At 48.6% G+C, this 16,002-nt stretch overlaps 1 long non-coding RNA gene across 1 annotated transcript; it reads left to right on the plus strand.

The window, feature by feature from the left end:
- The first annotated feature begins 1,110 nt into the window (after positions 1-1,110).
- On the plus strand, positions 1,111-12,280 carry LOC108536487 (uncharacterized). Its single transcript, XR_001887527.1, has 5 exons — positions 1,111-5,715; positions 8,348-8,428; positions 9,352-9,407; positions 10,490-10,603; positions 11,784-12,280. It is a non-coding gene; the product is annotated as an uncharacterized LOC108536487 (long non-coding RNA).
- Positions 12,281-16,002: the final 3,722 nt, after the last annotated feature.

A 16,002-nucleotide genomic window follows, 5' to 3' on the forward strand; every position in this document is an offset into this window, starting at 1 on the left:
CCCCCTAGCACAGAGGAAGGACAGCCTGAAGGACTGTGGGGACATGCATCATGCCAGGTTTCCTTGGGTTCAGGGAGCAGCTCGGCTGACTGGCAGATGAAATACCTTGAAGCATATTGGGGTATCCTATTAATAAAACATCTCTCCCTATCACACACCATTGCACAGCTCCCCCTGCTCCCTCAACTCCTCTACCAAGAAGAACGTCTTTCCTTTGCTGGTAATACTGGGTTTTTGCTCCCCTGCCTCCTCTATCCCCAGTAGCGGCTGTACAGCACTGCTCCTTCGTTTCCTGTTAGGCCTGATCTTCCTCTAGTTCTCATTCCTGCCACTTTGCTTTCTTTTTTTTTTTTTGTATTTTATTTTATTTTTGAGACGGAGTCTCGCTCTGTTGCCCAGGCTGGAGTGCAGTGGCCTGATCTCAGCTCACTGCAAGCTCCACCTTCCGGGTTCACTCCATTCTCCTGGCTCAGCCTCCTGAGTAGCTGGGACTATAGGCGCCCGCCACCTCCCCGGCTAGTTTTTTTTTTTTTTTTTTTGTAATTTTTTAGTAGAGACGGGTTTCAGCTGTGTTAGCTCGATGGTCTCCATCTCCTGACCTTGTGATCTGCCCCATCTCGGCCTCCCAAAGTGCTGGGATTACAGGCTTGGGCCACCACGCCCTGTCGATTTTTTTTTTTTATTATTATACTTTAAGTTCTAGGGTACATGTGCACAACATGCAGGTTTGTTAGATATGTATACATGTGCCATGTTGGTGTGCTGCACCCATTAACTCGTCATTTACATTAGGTATATCTCCTAATGCTATCCCTCCCCCATCCTCCCACCCTACAATAGGACCCAGTGTGTGATGCTCAAAGAAAGGGAGAACGTGAGCAAGAAAAGTAGACAGAAATGGACGTAACTGGGGCAAGTAGAACTGATCTAGGTAAATAGAGACAAAAATAGAGAAAGCAGTTTGAAGGACATTGTGTTAACACACACAGGGATGTGTACGCACACACACACTTGCACATACACATTTCATCTTGTCTTCCAGACGATGACATTCAGGAATAAGTTCTTCAGTTTGGGAAATAGCTGCGCAGAGTTGTGACTGAGAAATGTGTTTCAGCTTAAAGAAACTAGAGTAACATGTGGTTAAGGGACTCCTGCGAAATGAGCAGAACCAAGTGTGCACTGACTGTGCACAGAGGCAGGTTTTAGGGGCTGTGTAACAGGGTGGGTGGTCTGTGCTTTGACCTGGCTTCACTCCTTTGACTGGTTGTGACTCTGCATAAGCCATTTAATCCACAGCAAAAGATAGATGCTTGAAAACTGCTTTAATACATACATATTTATTTATGCTGACAACCTCCGCATGTCACTCAGTAAAAATTTCCAGGCTACTTCCCATATTAACGAAACAGAAGGTTAAACTAAATTATGGCAGAGGAACATAATACGTAAAAAATGTAATAAAATTAAAGATGAGATTAGCACCTGAAAATCTCTCTATTATGACTCGAAAGCCTGCTAATTTAGCCCTGAGAGGTACGGCCCTTCCTAATTTTGACAGTGAGAAATATATTGTCCTGGGTCCTGATATAAAGGACCTGTGGGGACAGAGGGCAGTGCTCTGGATAACGCCCCTCCAGTGGAGAAAGGAAAGATCCCATTATGACCACTACATCCCTCTCGGAAGATGGCAGAGGAGGCCAGCACTCCCGCCAGTACACACCAAAGTATCACGGCCCAAATTATCCAGCTTCATCTTCACTATCTATACCAGTCATGTTCAATGACTTGTAAAAAGCAGTGGTACTCTTCTAGTCCAATAAAATCTTGCACAAGCACAGAGAAAGCAGGGCGGATGGGTCATTGTTTCCGAGGGGGAAGGGCTGACCATTTTCTTAGGGCTTCTCTTTCCCCACGCAGAGACTGGTGAGGCCTGATGAGGCAGCTTTGCTCGGAATCTCAAACGTCTGAAAATCCCTTGTCCGATCCAGGCGAAAGGATGGACATCAGAAAGGAAGGAGGGAAGGAGGGAAGAAATAGAGGAATGAAGGGAGACAGGAAAGAATGTTGGTTTTTACTGCTACTTGCGCAGGATTCTTGTGGGAGCCAGTAGGGAAGCTGTTATTCTGAATCGGATAAACTGGGGCTTCCTCCTCTTGTTCACCGAGACCACTCTTTTGGCTCTTTTCATTGCAATAAAACAAACCACGATACACTAAGAGACTGAAGAGACAGTACAATGCACTTTTAAGTGTCTGGGCTCCAAACCTAACTGTCTGGGTTTGGATCCTGGCCCTGCTACTTATTGCTGTGATACTGGATAAGTTACTTAACTTCTCTGTGTCTGTTTTCCATCTGCAGAAATAGGTGCTAACAGTACCTACCTCATGGGATTATTGTGAGGAGAAAATGTGTTAGCATGCGTATGGTGTTTAGAGTGGCGTTTGGCACATGGTCTGGGAATAAGTGTCAGCCGTCATTATGTTGTGGGTATATAAATACACTACTCCTTGCAATGCCAGTTTTTGCCCACACAATTCCCAGCCCTCTGCCCTCAGGTGAGCGAGCCTGTCTCATCTCACAGCCTCACGGTGGCTTAGCTCACCCAGCAGTGGGAGCAGATGGCTGAGCTGCAGCCAGGGTTCTGTGAGCATGGTGGGCTGAGGAGGGAAAGGAATGAGGTTTGGAGTCCTTTTGTTGTTTAGCTTGGATCAGAAGGAATCTATGGTAGCATGCAGTCATGGTCTTATTTTATAGCTGCAGGATATTGGTAGACAAACTTCTCCCTAATCTATCCAATCTATAAGCCCAAAGGGCCTATAATAGGGGGCGGTCACAGGGGGTCAGTGGCCTCCTCCTTCCCAGCAGCTGTGTGATGTAGCTGAGCTTGGAGAAAGAGCACTTGGCTGTGGTGCAACTGGCCTAAAATTCACAGCCCCATTCTCTTGATCTGAGCTGCTTCCGGGGAATAAGATGGCACCCAGCGTCTCAGGTGCTATATAGCGTACTTCCCAAGAGTTTCCCATATCGGTTGTAAGGTGCTGTCTGCACATGAGGGATGGTTTTATGAAGACACAGGGGAGAGTTACCAGCAGAGTGATGGCCAAAGCTTCGAGCTAGATGGTTTTCATTTTCCTGACACATCACCCTAGGCTTTTCCCGATGTTTCCATCAATCTGTGAAGTGCAGTGTGTGGTCATGTCCCACAGGGAGTTTACCATTTACTCTGGAAGACCAAACTTACAGGCTACACTCTGGGGACAGACCATGCTAATCCTGTGGGGAGTTGGGAAAGAGGACTGGGAGACTTTGTGGCCGAGGAGGGGCTTCAGGGCAGCAAGGATGACGGCTGGGTTTGAACAGTCAGTGGAGAAGGAAGTGTGGAAAAGCCAGAGAAGTAGACATGGCTGTGTGCATGTCAGAGAGGGCAGGGAGACCAGGTTCGTGGAGGTGGCAGAAGCAGCACATTGATCTCTGCTTCTGATAGAAGATCAGAGGGGATTTTGGGGGGGGCGGGTGGTGGTCTGGCTAGAGTACGGGCAGCCTTGAAGCCCTAGTGGAATATTTTCAACTTGATTCTATGGAAAATTACATATGACAGTGTAGGAGGGCTTATCTTCTAACTGAAACCAGCTGGGAATCTTTCCCGATAGAGTCAAGGGCAGGGCAGAGTGAGGGCCTTTGGTAGCATGTGCAAATGTACACGCATTTAACTAGTGTGTGTGGCCCACCATGCTTCTAAACCTACCTTTACCTCTTCTAGTTCTTCAAATCTCTTAACCTTCTTGTCTGTGAGCATGGACAATCCAGGGCTTACACAGACAAGACCACAGTGTGCCATCTTGTCAGAAGGAGAAACTGAGGCACTCTATTCTAAAGAGGCTGGTTCTAGGACCTGCTACTCCACTGTGGAGTAAGACCCAGAGTGTGGGCTGCCAGGCCCCTTCCTTCAGGGATCTGGCTTCGAAAGCTGGTTCTTTTCCTGTATCTCATAAAGAGGGAAAGGATGTGCCTAAGAGAGGTTATTTGGACGAATGACCTTTGTAACTGCCTCCGATCAGCACAGGTGCATAGAGGTAGGTGTGGGGAAGAGGGCTGCCTGGATCTGGTGTTCTCAATCCCCCATACTCCTTGGCCTGTTGTTGATGGGGAGCTAGAGGAGGGTGCAGACTTAGCAGATTAAGAAAGATAAACGCTTACTCCTTAAGAGTGGGAAAGAGGGATGGAAAAGGAAGATCGAAATCTGAGGCACGAGGAGTGGCCTATCCTGGTGGAGGCAGGAGAGACACGTGTCCTCTACATGCCCATCCAAGTCTTTGATAGGGTGGTCCTTGCTCTGAGGGAAGAGTGTGGGCCACAGGCCTCAGGGAGGCTCTGAGGTTGTGGGTGCTCCCCCTCTCTCCAGAGCTGCTACCATTGTCTTTGTCCTCGGAGTGCTCTCCTCCCACCCCTACTGCCTCTTGTTCTCTTTCTCCCCTGGGCCATGAGAATGGCAGGGAGCCCAGCCAGGGCCTGGACGGCGGCCTCAGCTCCCTGTTCTCAATAATTGTGTGTGTGTGTGCACATGTGCATGTGTGCATGTGTATGTGTGAGTGCCTGTGTGTGTGTGCGTGTGTGTGTAGAGGCTGGGGCTGGGGTCAACAACAGATCACAGCACAGGAGTAGAGAGCTTCTGGGAGGATGGGGTCACCCATGGGTCTCGCCCTGCACCCTGGAGCCCAGAGGACCCTTCGCTCAAACCCACCGCCAGCTGACAACACGGGAGCAGCCAGAGCCACTTTCTTTGCTGCCCAGAGGAGCCTGGGAGAAGCCGGAGGTATAAGTCAAGCTGTGGAGGACTGGGTGAGGCTGAGCCCCGTGAGAAGTGGGAGGAGCCAGGGATGTTTAGGAGGGGCAAGCACTGTGCAGCGAGAGAGGAGGGAAAGGGGAAGCGTTCGTGCCTCTCTGCCCCTCTGTCGCCCTCTTGCTGCATAGTAGCCGCATCCATGTCTCTTGTACCCTGCAATCCGGAAGCCACCGCCAGAAGCTGAAAATCCCAAGTAGAGCAGCAAAAGGTATGAGGATTGGCACAAAGTTATGGCCAATGGAGGCTCCCCAAAGTGCATGGTAGGTGGTGGTCCAGTGTCCAAAGGCAGGCATGCTGGGGCAACCCCATAGCTGGGGGTCATATGGGAGAGACTGAGGAACTTTAGTTTGTGGACTCTCAGTCAACCGTGTTGCCGAGGAGGGGAAGGGGAAGTAGATGAGGTGGTTGTTTGGACAAGACCCAAATTCTACTTCTACGTACAGGTGCTCACAATGGCCAGTGCCCTGGAAAAGCTCTGGAATAAATACACCTGGGCCTTAGAATGCGGAGGCAGAAGATAATGCCATCCAGTGGGAGCTTTCATTTGTTTCCTTAGCCAGCCTCTGTGTCAGGCTTTCTGGGAACAAGGGCTGGATGAACGAGGCCTTGGGAGTTCCTGTGGGGAGGGACTGGGGGTGAATGGGCCGTGTGGCTGGCCCGGCGGTCACTTCTCCTCTGCTTCTCTAGGCTTTAGGATGGATTCCTGGCTCCTGGTGCATTGCCACTCCCTGCCATCCTCCTCCATGTCTTCTATCTTCTCCTGGTGGCATCAGGCCTTGCTTCATGTCCCAACAGGAGCCTCTGGGGCTGGCACAACACTCGCTGCCTACAACCTGGGCCTGGTGGTTCTTCTAGGCTGCCTCTGGGAGGTAAGGCTGGTGGGCGGGGGTTCCTGGAGAGTTCTAGGATCTTTTTTGGAGGGGTGACCAAGGGATAAATAGAACCATGATATTCCTACATAGAAAATTGAAAAGCTTCTTGATGGGGTCACACGCAGGAGCTGGGATTCTGTGCCCTCTTTGGCTGCTCAATCCTTGTTACAATCTTCCACTCTTTATTTCCTTACATGAGAGAGTACAGGTCAGTGGCAAGCCAGAGTAGAATTCCTCATCCCTCCCACCTCATGTGGATCCCCCATCTCCTGTTTCTACCTGGGCTCTGTTCATCTCTGCCTGGTTTTCTGATCCCCAAATCTGATATTCCTTCCAGACCTTGCAAACAGTCATTCAGCAGGTGTATATCCAATATATGCTTCATGCCAGGCTGTGCTGTGGCCTGCAGAATCCCTGTTGGATAAGGTCTCCCTGCCCTCCAGAGGCTCACAGTCTAGAGTGGAGACAGGTGTGGGCACAGGCGGTTGCAATGCAGTGTGTGTTGAGTGGGCAACAGAGAGGACGCATCATGCACCAGGGGCAGGGAGGGTGGGGCAGCAACCCAGTGTCTGGGCCAGGGGTTAGGATGTCAGGAAAAGCTTTTCAGAGGTGGTAATGATCATCACAGATGTGTTCCCATGCTGAGTACAGGCGAGGCATTGGTGCAGGATCGGCTCATCTAATTCTCATGATAGCACTGTTTGAGACGCAGAGGGGTTAAGTAGCTTAGCAGGTGGCAAGGCACAGAGGCAGAGTGCAAACCAGGCACCCTGACTGCATTGCTTACAGCCTCCTCCTCCATCTCTTCCACCTGTTGGTGAGCTAACAGAAAGGAGACGGAAGAAGCAGGTCTGAACAGCCACACCTCTTCCAACTCCTCTTCGTCTCTTACTTTCTCGTTGCCCAGCTATAGTGCATCCTCCACCCTACTGACACAATAATCTACCCCAAGCACAGGGAGGGTGGTGCCACGGCCTGCTGGGAGCCTCTGATGTTTCCCATCCCACAGAGGCTGAGGCGAAACCCCTTCATGGGCACACGAAGCCCTCTGGAGTCCTCTCTGGCCCTGTCTTCCTCTCCACCTCGTCTCCCTCTACAGGCTCTCAGCAGCCCTGCACCCCACCCTCATCCAGCACAGGCCTGCTCGCCAGCCCACACAGCCATGCTCAGCAAGTCCTCAGGCCTGGGCACGTCACTGATTTTCTGCCAGAAGTGCTGTTGTCCCCCAGTCTCCTGACAAATTCTTGCACATCCTTTAGATTCAGGTCAGTTGTCACCTCACAGGAAGCCTTCCCTGACTCCTCTAAGGCCAGGTTATTTGTTTCCTTGCTTGGCCATTCCCAGCTCTTGGTACAGTCCTGGACTCTCTGAGATGGGCTGGAGCCACTCCACCCATGGGTGAGCACCAGGTGTGGGTCTCCCCGCAACTTCATGTTCAGTGACTTTGCGTGAAGTAACTTGAAGTCCCTCCACCGTGGTGGGAGTATTTACACAGTAGGAATTGGCAAACCCTGCAGACACCTCCCCCACGTTAGGAGCCTATTAAGGATATACTGACCCCCCGCCGACTGTGGTCTTTCTCCAGCTGTGTCACCACTTTCATATGTGCCTTTCTTCCCTCCCAAATAGCAAGTGCTTCAAAGGCAGGACCCCTGTCTTATTTATCTGTTTAAAGACAGACCCAGCATACTATCTGGTAGCACATGAGGGCTACCAATAACTCATGAGACGTGAGGCATGCCCTAGAGAATTTGTCATTTAATTATGGCAACTAGGCACTCTCCTGCCACCCCAATCTCTTGAAAACTCTGCCACGCTCACGGTCAGCTTCCTGCTCAGAAACCTCAGTAGGTCCTTTTGCATATATGGCCAGAATGCCAAGTCCCCCAAGGTAGGGATTTCTATCTGTTTGGTTTTATCAACGTGATCCAGTGCTCAGAACAGCGACCAGCATGGAGAAGTGCTTGGTGCCATTCAACACGTTATTGTCAAAGAAATCAATACATGATAAAATTCAAGCGTCTTACAACAGCCTTCAAGACCCTTTATTCACAATTCGGTCTCTCCAATTCTGTGGCCTGCTTCTCCTTTGGTCAGAGCCTCCACACCAGTCCCACTAATCTCCTAGTTAGGCCCCCAGGTCCAGGAACCACATACACTTGTCCCGGCATGAAACTCCCACTCCCTCTCCTCTGTCTGCCCAAAGCCTCCTTATTCTTTGATCCGACTCCTGGAACACCTGCTATTTCCTACTCTTCCTCTAGCACCAACCTGTAAGATTAGAATTTTTTTCCACATCCTCAGCCAGGCCTTGAGTTCCTTGGGATAGGGCAGACCTGTGGATCGCCTTGGTGTCTTCAGCACCTATCTCAGGCTTTCATGCATAGTAGGCACCCAGGGTGGCGTTGTAGCCTATATTTGCCCACATTAAAAAATTAAAGACCAGCAAGATGCATGCAAGTTGCGCCTCTGATCTCACCACCCCATGGAATTTATTAGCAGTTGTTCACCAAGTGTCAGCAGAGGTTGCATTGGGGTGGTGGTGTTCAGGAGCCCGAGCCAGTCGGGGCTCACCATGGTGGGAACAGGCTTTGTGACTTGGTCTTTTCCTCCTTCTTCTTCCTCTCAGGTCATGGCCACCCCGCTGCTGGCTAACTGCAGCTACTTCTGCCAGCCAGTGGACTACAGATGGAGTGAGCATGGAATGAGGGTATGGCAGGGAGCAGGAAGCAGGAAGCAAGCCTGGAGAGGGTTAGGAGGGACAACTTCATAACAATCAGAGGTCAAGGAGGTATCAACTGAGCCTTTTGATGAGAGACAGGGGACTGGCTGGTTATGTGCAGGCTTTGGAGTCAGATAACCTCGGACCTCAGTCTGAATCTCAGCTCTGCCCGTTACTTGCTGTGTGACTCGGTGGCACACCTAACTCGTCTGGGACTCAATTTTCTTATTTATAAAATTGAGATAATAATACCTATTTTATAAAGGGAAATGATTGAAAGAAGATGGAATCAGATAATATAGGATAGATAATATATGAAAGTGTTTAGCACAGGGGCCAACACACACTGAGCACTGAGTGGTAGCTAAGTGGTAGTGATTTCATCACTGTTAGCTGTTCTCTGTTTCAACTAGAAGCAGAACAAAAGGCTTCCTTGTAACAGAAGACTCTAGCTGAAGCCTGTCACCAGGTAGCTGAGGCTTGTCACCAGGTGATATGGATGTTGAGTCACTGGATGTTGGTGATGTGCTCAAGTCTTGTGACCCAAAGTATGATCCTTGGGCCGGCAGCATCAGCATCATCTGGGAGCTGGCTGGAAATGCAGAATCTGTACTCCACACCAGGCTCACTGATTAAAAATCTTCTTTCAACAAACAAGATGCCCACATGCTCATTAGATTCCTTCCAAGGTTCTGGGCTGGGGCACATTTGTAGAGTCCTTCTGTGGTCACTCCAGTAGCTTCTCCCCTTTTTGCCTGTGCGAACAGGCATCTTCCTGCAGACAGGTAGGCACTGTGGAATCAGCCGTGCATAGAACAGTGAGGATTTGGGGCTGAATTCAGCCGAGGTGGGACAAGCTGTGGCACCAGCCGGACTGCAATCTGATGGAACTTCCCCTTCCTGCCCAGCAGATGGCGAGCGTGTGCTGCTGGTGCCTCTTTCCAAAGGCCGTTGAATTGCTTGACAGGTAAGATCCCGGACCCACGGGCTCCTGTATATCCGTCAGCCAAATCTGGGGCGGTGTCTGACTCTCCCAGCAAGAATGCTCTGTGGGTTTGCCCAGGCAGCCATGCCAGAGACTAAATTTCAGAGTAAAGTCTTGGTCCGGTACCTGGCTGAGGGAGGACGCTCAGCCACTGAGGTAGCATCCCCCTCCACCGGCTCCCATGGTCCCTGCTTTCTATCCACAGAAGTAGGAGTAGGCATTTGCCCCATGAGTAGCCAGATTCCAGGTAAAATTAAAATGGGAAATTAAACAAACTTTAAAACTGACATGATATAGCAAGGGTCATCAGACGACAAAAGCCATCCTTCCATGTTAATGAGAAGAAACCTTGCTGGTGAGGCCAGGGGGCTTGTGGGGTTAAGCAGGGTGCGGCAAGAGCATAATGTTGGTGTGGTTGGTGATGAAAAGAGGGGCTCTTTCTTCTCAGTCCCTTGCCAAAATGATCTGAGCAGAGATCACGTGGGAATGTGTGGTGTGGGTGTCTGGATCTTGGGCTGACGGTTCAACACCTGAATTCTTACCCCGGTGCCCTGGGGGGCAAGGATCGGACATTGGAAAGAACCAAGTCTCTGAAGCCAGACTGTTCTGATCCCAGTTTGGCTTGCTATTAGTTGTGTGCCTTTGGGCAAGTTACTTAGCCTTTCTGTGCCTTTTCTTATCCTGAAAAATGGAAGTATAGAAGTATAAACTGCATACAATTATATGGTATTTCAGTGATTATTTTATACACATAAAGTAGAATAGTGTTTCCTTCCCTCCTCTTCCCACCACACATCCCTGCCCAGCATCTAGAAGACCACCTGAAGCTTTCACACTGTGAGACCTTAGATCCTGCGAGGGTTTGAATTTCAAAAGCCTCAATTAAAGCACACAGTAGGTCATAGATTGGTGTTTGACTATTGTTATTTACCTTTAGTTTTAGTCACTCCTTCAGTAAAACAGGTAGAATTACCCCGTCCCACTCTAAGGGGTAGTTGAGGCCCCGGGAGAAGTCTGGAGAAAGGAGACTTCCAGAGATGATGCCATCTCTTCCTCCTCTCCAGGTGTTCTTTATTTTATGAACGAAGCCAGAGCAGCCCACCTTCCTGCATCTCTACCATCATGGCACCATGCCCTCTGATGGGTGGGCTGGAGTCAAATATGTAGCAGTCAGCCAGGTAAGTGATGCGTGCTGTGGACAGCCCTGCCCCAGGCCCTTGTAATGCTGGGCTGAGTCCCAGCTCAGGAGACCTGCATCCCTCGAATATCATGGCTGGTCTCTAACTTTTCCCTTCCCTGAGGCCATGAGACCAGGCCTCTGCTCCCATTTGTCCCTGTGACTCCTTAGAGCTCCTGGGCTACCCATCTCTGGGATGGGGAGGTGGCTGCTGGGAGATGCTCATCATAGCCATCAGCCCAGAGAACACAAAGGGAGTGGAAACATTCTCATTTAGCATCTCAATAACTCCAGCCCTCCATCATCACGACTTCAGACGGCTCATGCTGGACCTCTGCAGGATAAGGTCTTTCCAGGGATTTTCTGTAGAGATTGCAGAGGTGCTCTCTGCAGCTTGGAGGACTGAAACATCAAAGAAAACTCCCACACCACAGCTAAGCCCAGCTCCACTTATTTTCCTTTATCTCCCCACACCCCACTCTGCAGCCTTCTTCATAGGGATGCTTAATTCTTTGATCCATGTCTTCATGTATCTGTATTATGGACTGGCCAGGTTGTGGCCTCCTATGTGGCCCTACTTCTGGTGGAAACAATATCTTACCACCCTACAACTGGTAAGGAGATCCCATTGGCTCCAGGCGCCTTGGCTGAACCCTTGGTTCTATTCTTGACTTGTCACTCTATACCAGTGACTTGGCATTGCCCATAAACAAGCCCTCTCATCCTTAGATCTTCTTTAGCTTCCCAACTTGCAAGGGCCTCAGTAGCCATCTTATGATCCTGCAACCAACCCTAACTCACTGGCACAGTGTGGGACTTTGAGCAAGTGGCTTCCATGCTCAGGTCTCAATGCCATTATCTATAAAATGAGGGCCTCGGCCAGATGACCTCTAAACATTAATATCCTGTGAGTCTGTGATCACCGATTGCACCCTCCAGGTGCCTGATGTCTTGCAGTTTTGGGAACACCACTGCCCCCTAGATGGTGATGACAGCCTAAAGTGTCCCATATGGGGCTCTGGATAGACTGAGTTTATTCATCAGGACGACCATGACATGGCTGGATGGGGGAATTGGGGCAACCAGGACCAGGAGAAGGGTCAAGAAGATTCTTGGGATCATGAGGTGGAAAGAACTGACTGCTCTCCCCTCTCTTTCTTCTCATGCTTTCTTTTGCCCAGGGTCAGTTTGTGGCCACTGCTGCCCCCTCTTCCTACAGTCTCCTCACCGAGTACCCCTTCCCTGATGGGTTCGACACGTCTGTGCTCCTGTAAGCCCTCAGTTTCCTCATTCTCTTCCTCAACTTCTACCACCAGACACACCTGAGGGACAAGCAAGACAGGCGGAACTAAGGGCAGGACCCAGGGACTGAAACCAGCACAGCGTCCCCACAGAGAATTGGGTGGAAGGCAGCGTGGCTTCCAGCTTACTGGTGCCAAGCAGATTCCTCTGGGTTTCCATCGTATCCTCTGAAGGAAGGAGGAGGATTGTCTTCTGTCCAGATCTCAGGATCAAAGAAATAGGTCCAACTTCCTGTGCTCACTTCAGTTAGAGCACTTCCCATGTGACTTTGTAGCTTTGTGTGCATCTCTTTCCCCTGCTAGACCTGAACCCCCCACGGGAGGGACTCTCTTATTCTCCATGTTCCCCACACCTGGAATTTTAATAAACATCTCAACAAACGTGTGTGTTTGGATCCTTGGATCCCATGACTGCACTCATAACCTTAGTGAAGAAGAGGGCTGGGAGTAGGAAAGAGGTCAAGGTTGGCTTGATCTCTAACCTTATAGTGGGAAATTGTGACAGAGAATATTCAAGAGTGGATGTGGGTCTGTTTGATTTCAGGTGTGGCTGTGTAAATAGCCCTGCATATATTTTTGTCTGTTCAGAATTGCCTGTGTGTGTATTTGTAGAGTTGTGTGATTCTGTGTATGTGCATGGGGAGTGGGAGAGGGCCAGGTGCACATGTGTGAATACTTGTTTTCATATATAATGCATGTTTCCATTTGAGTTTCTCTCCATTTGTGTTGTTTGCCTGTCTCTTCTGTAAGTCTCTGAAAGTCCCACATTGGCAAATAAAAGCCACTGGGATCAATAATTCTCCTGTCCTGATGGGGGACATGGAAGCCCACTGAGAAATCTCTGAATACATGTTCCCCAAGAGCTTCCAAAAATAAATAGGACAAAAGAAGAAATGGGGCACACCCATCTTCTTCACAGAGAGGGAAACTGAGGACCAGCAAAGGGGAATATATGACTGGCATACTATGGCAGAAGCAAATATTGGCTGAGCTGTTCAAACCCAGAATAGGATGGGTTTCTTGAAAGCAGTTTGCTTGGGAGCTGTCTCTATGCCTCCAGTATGACGATTTTTCTCCTTTATAATTGCTCTTCAGCTGTTTTTGATCCCTAGGTAAGGTCTTATTTTGCCATGCCTAACAGTCAAGAACATTAAAGAATTGTTGAAGGTTATGCAGTACTATTTGGGGACTGTGTCTCCATCTGGCCTTTTAGTTAATCAACCCAAGGCCAGGCAAGGCTACATCCTGTGGACAGAATACTCAGAGAAAATTCCCTCTAACTTACGCAGGATGTGAGCACATTCCACAACACTTTTCCATGGCATGGGAGTTGAGTGCCTTTTGGGGGCGGGGCCGGGGGGCGGGGGTCGGTATGGTGCTTATACTTTTATATATTTCTTAAACACAGGAATAAGGTTTGTTCATTTGCTTAGTAGCCAAGGTAAGGGAAAAATTAGTTACTTCACAGCTTAGCACTAATATTTGCCCAGTTCTTTGTGGCTGCCTCTGCCTGATAAAGCAGCACAAAGGGAAATGATATGTTCCAGGTCACGTCTGAATGGAATGAGACTTTCGCCATGGAAAGCCTGTGTCAGGCAGAGTCCCAGAGAGAGTTTGGGGGAAATTCTCAATGGACTGAAGGCCCTCCATTTTTCTATCCTGTACTACTATGTAACGACTCCACCTCTGATATAAGAGTGCATTGTAAGTATTCTTCATCAGCGTAGGTTGATTGTGTGAATATTATAAACCAAAGTTGTTTATATTTAGCAAAAATACCAAAATTCTTAACTAATATTGTAGACGTTCATCTCTATGAACTGTTTAAGATAATGACAAGGAAAGGTGGTGGTAGACATTTCAGTTTATAACATAGCAGGGCTGGGCTGCTGCTCAGAGACAAGGAGGCCCACAGTACTGGGTGGGAAGGTCCCAGAGATAGAAGTAGGGGCAGTCCCCCACCCCCTGTCTCCCATAAGCATCTAACAACTGACGGTTTGGGCTCCTGGCTATCACTTCACAAATCAGAGTACATCAAATTGAGAGATAAAAACCACCTCCCAGTGGCCTTCATTGTCCTCTTCTGGCTCAAAATTCTGTGGGAACCGCTCCTCCCCACCCACCCCCGTATATACTCCACTGTTTGCTCAGCTGACCACATGTCCCCAAAAGCTGCTGCAGCCTGACCAGTCCTCTTGGAGCCAGGAATCAGACAGGAATCAGAAGAAAAGATGATTTGATTTGCTCCTTTCCTACCCTCCCTTTCTCTTTTTCTTGCAATTCTCTGTATACATGGAGGAACATCTTTCTAAAGAAGCAAGTGTTTGCTTTTTGTCCTCAGTCCCTGAGTACTCTTTGGGCAAAATGTTTGTTACAAAGGAAATGGGGAGCTTTAATGGGGCTTTTGAAATTCAAACCCTCCCAAACAGGATTTAAGGTCACCCAGTGTGAAAGCTTCAGGTGTTCTGTTAGATGCTGGGCAGCGATATGTGGTGGGAAGAGGAGGGAATAGAACACTGAGAAATAAAAAACCCTGGTTTCAAGAATCTTGTATTTAGTAGGGATAGGGTGTATAAAAGTATCTGAACAAAATTAGGGAAGAGTGACTTAAACCAGCCATTCATAAGAGCCATTATAAAGTTCCACACTCATGAGGAAGGCAGTTCTGGATTCTCAGAACATCTGAGCTCAAAATCTACGTTTATCCTCTTCCTGGCTGTGGGAGGGATGCTGGGCAGTTCATATCATTTTTTAGTGCATTTTTCATGTATAGAATCAGGATAGGAGGTACGTTTGGTCTAATAAATATACTCTAATAGAATAATAACACAGTCATTACAAACCCTTCTTGAAAATATTTAATAATTTAGCAATGCAGTGTTAAATAAAATGTAGGAAAATCTCTATTTTGAAAAGAATTGTATATAAAATATAAATACAGAAATGTTCACTAGATGGCAAAATTATAGATGTTTTAAATTTTTTTTGTATTTTCCTGTTTTCTGCAATGCCTAATTTTACGTATAAAATTTAATGTTATAATGTGATGAGTCCAGGATTGTTATTCTTTTTTTCTGAGGATGATTGAAGTATTTATTTGATCTGCTAATCAGGTCTTCGTTATTGACATGAATGCATACTTGACCCCACTGTTGACCTCTCATGCATTCAACACACAGATATTGGGGGTTTGCTGCTTTCTAGGCACTGAGCTGGGTCTTGGGGGTCCAGACACGAAGACCAGACTTGATTTTCATTGTAAGGACCATGTAAATGCTTACAAAGTAAAGCCTCTAGCCACATCCACTGCTCTAGGGAAAGTAAAAAAGCCAGTCTGGTCAGAGGGTGGGAGTGAAAGGATTTTGTGCAAAAATGAAAAAAAAAAAAAAAAAAAAGTGAAAATGGGGCTGGTTGCTAATCTCCCTGAATCAGGTCTTCCTGTGGCAACCTCATTCTTGGACTTGACGTGAACTCCCAGAACATCTGAAGCATTGTGGCCAACTGTAAGTCTAAAACCCCTTCTTAAAAACCAATGAAATATTACACATTTTAAACATTATGCACTGATTTGTTTTTTCTAAAGACCACCAGAGCGGGCACAAAAGAACCAGCGAGCAGGCAAGGGTAGGAGCAAAACTGCAAATTTATTTTGGTCACCTAGCTTCAGGGGAAGAAGGTGAGTAGGGAGAGGTCTGTCGGCCTCCGGCAAAGGAGGCCCACAGAGTCCCCTGGTGGGGCTCTCGGGCGGGGTTCCTGATACAGTCCCGACATCCCGACAGGAGTGGGGGTGGGAAGTCCGCGCCGGACGCTGGCCGGGAGCGGCTTTTCTATGAGTGGGAGGGCAATAGGCGGGGCACGGGCCTGTCGGGGGGAGTTCTGCAGGTGCGACCAGGTAAATCTTGGTCTCTTCAGATTGACGTCACCTGGCGCGTGCCCGGTTGGTCTGCACACTCCCTGGGCGCTGGCTGCATTTTCGCACGCTTGGGAAAAGTTGGTGATGAAGAATCCGGAAGTGCGCCATCTTGCCTCCGTTCGTCCAAACAATGCACGTCTAAGAACTAAATTTTGCACAGACCATGGACTCATTTAGCATTAATAG

Source organism: Rhinopithecus bieti, unplaced genomic scaffold (genome assembly GCF_001698545.2).
Source record: "Rhinopithecus bieti isolate Rb0 unplaced genomic scaffold, ASM169854v2 scaffold_13342, whole genome shotgun sequence".
NCBI classification, from domain to species: domain Eukaryota; kingdom Metazoa; phylum Chordata; class Mammalia; order Primates; family Cercopithecidae; genus Rhinopithecus; species Rhinopithecus bieti.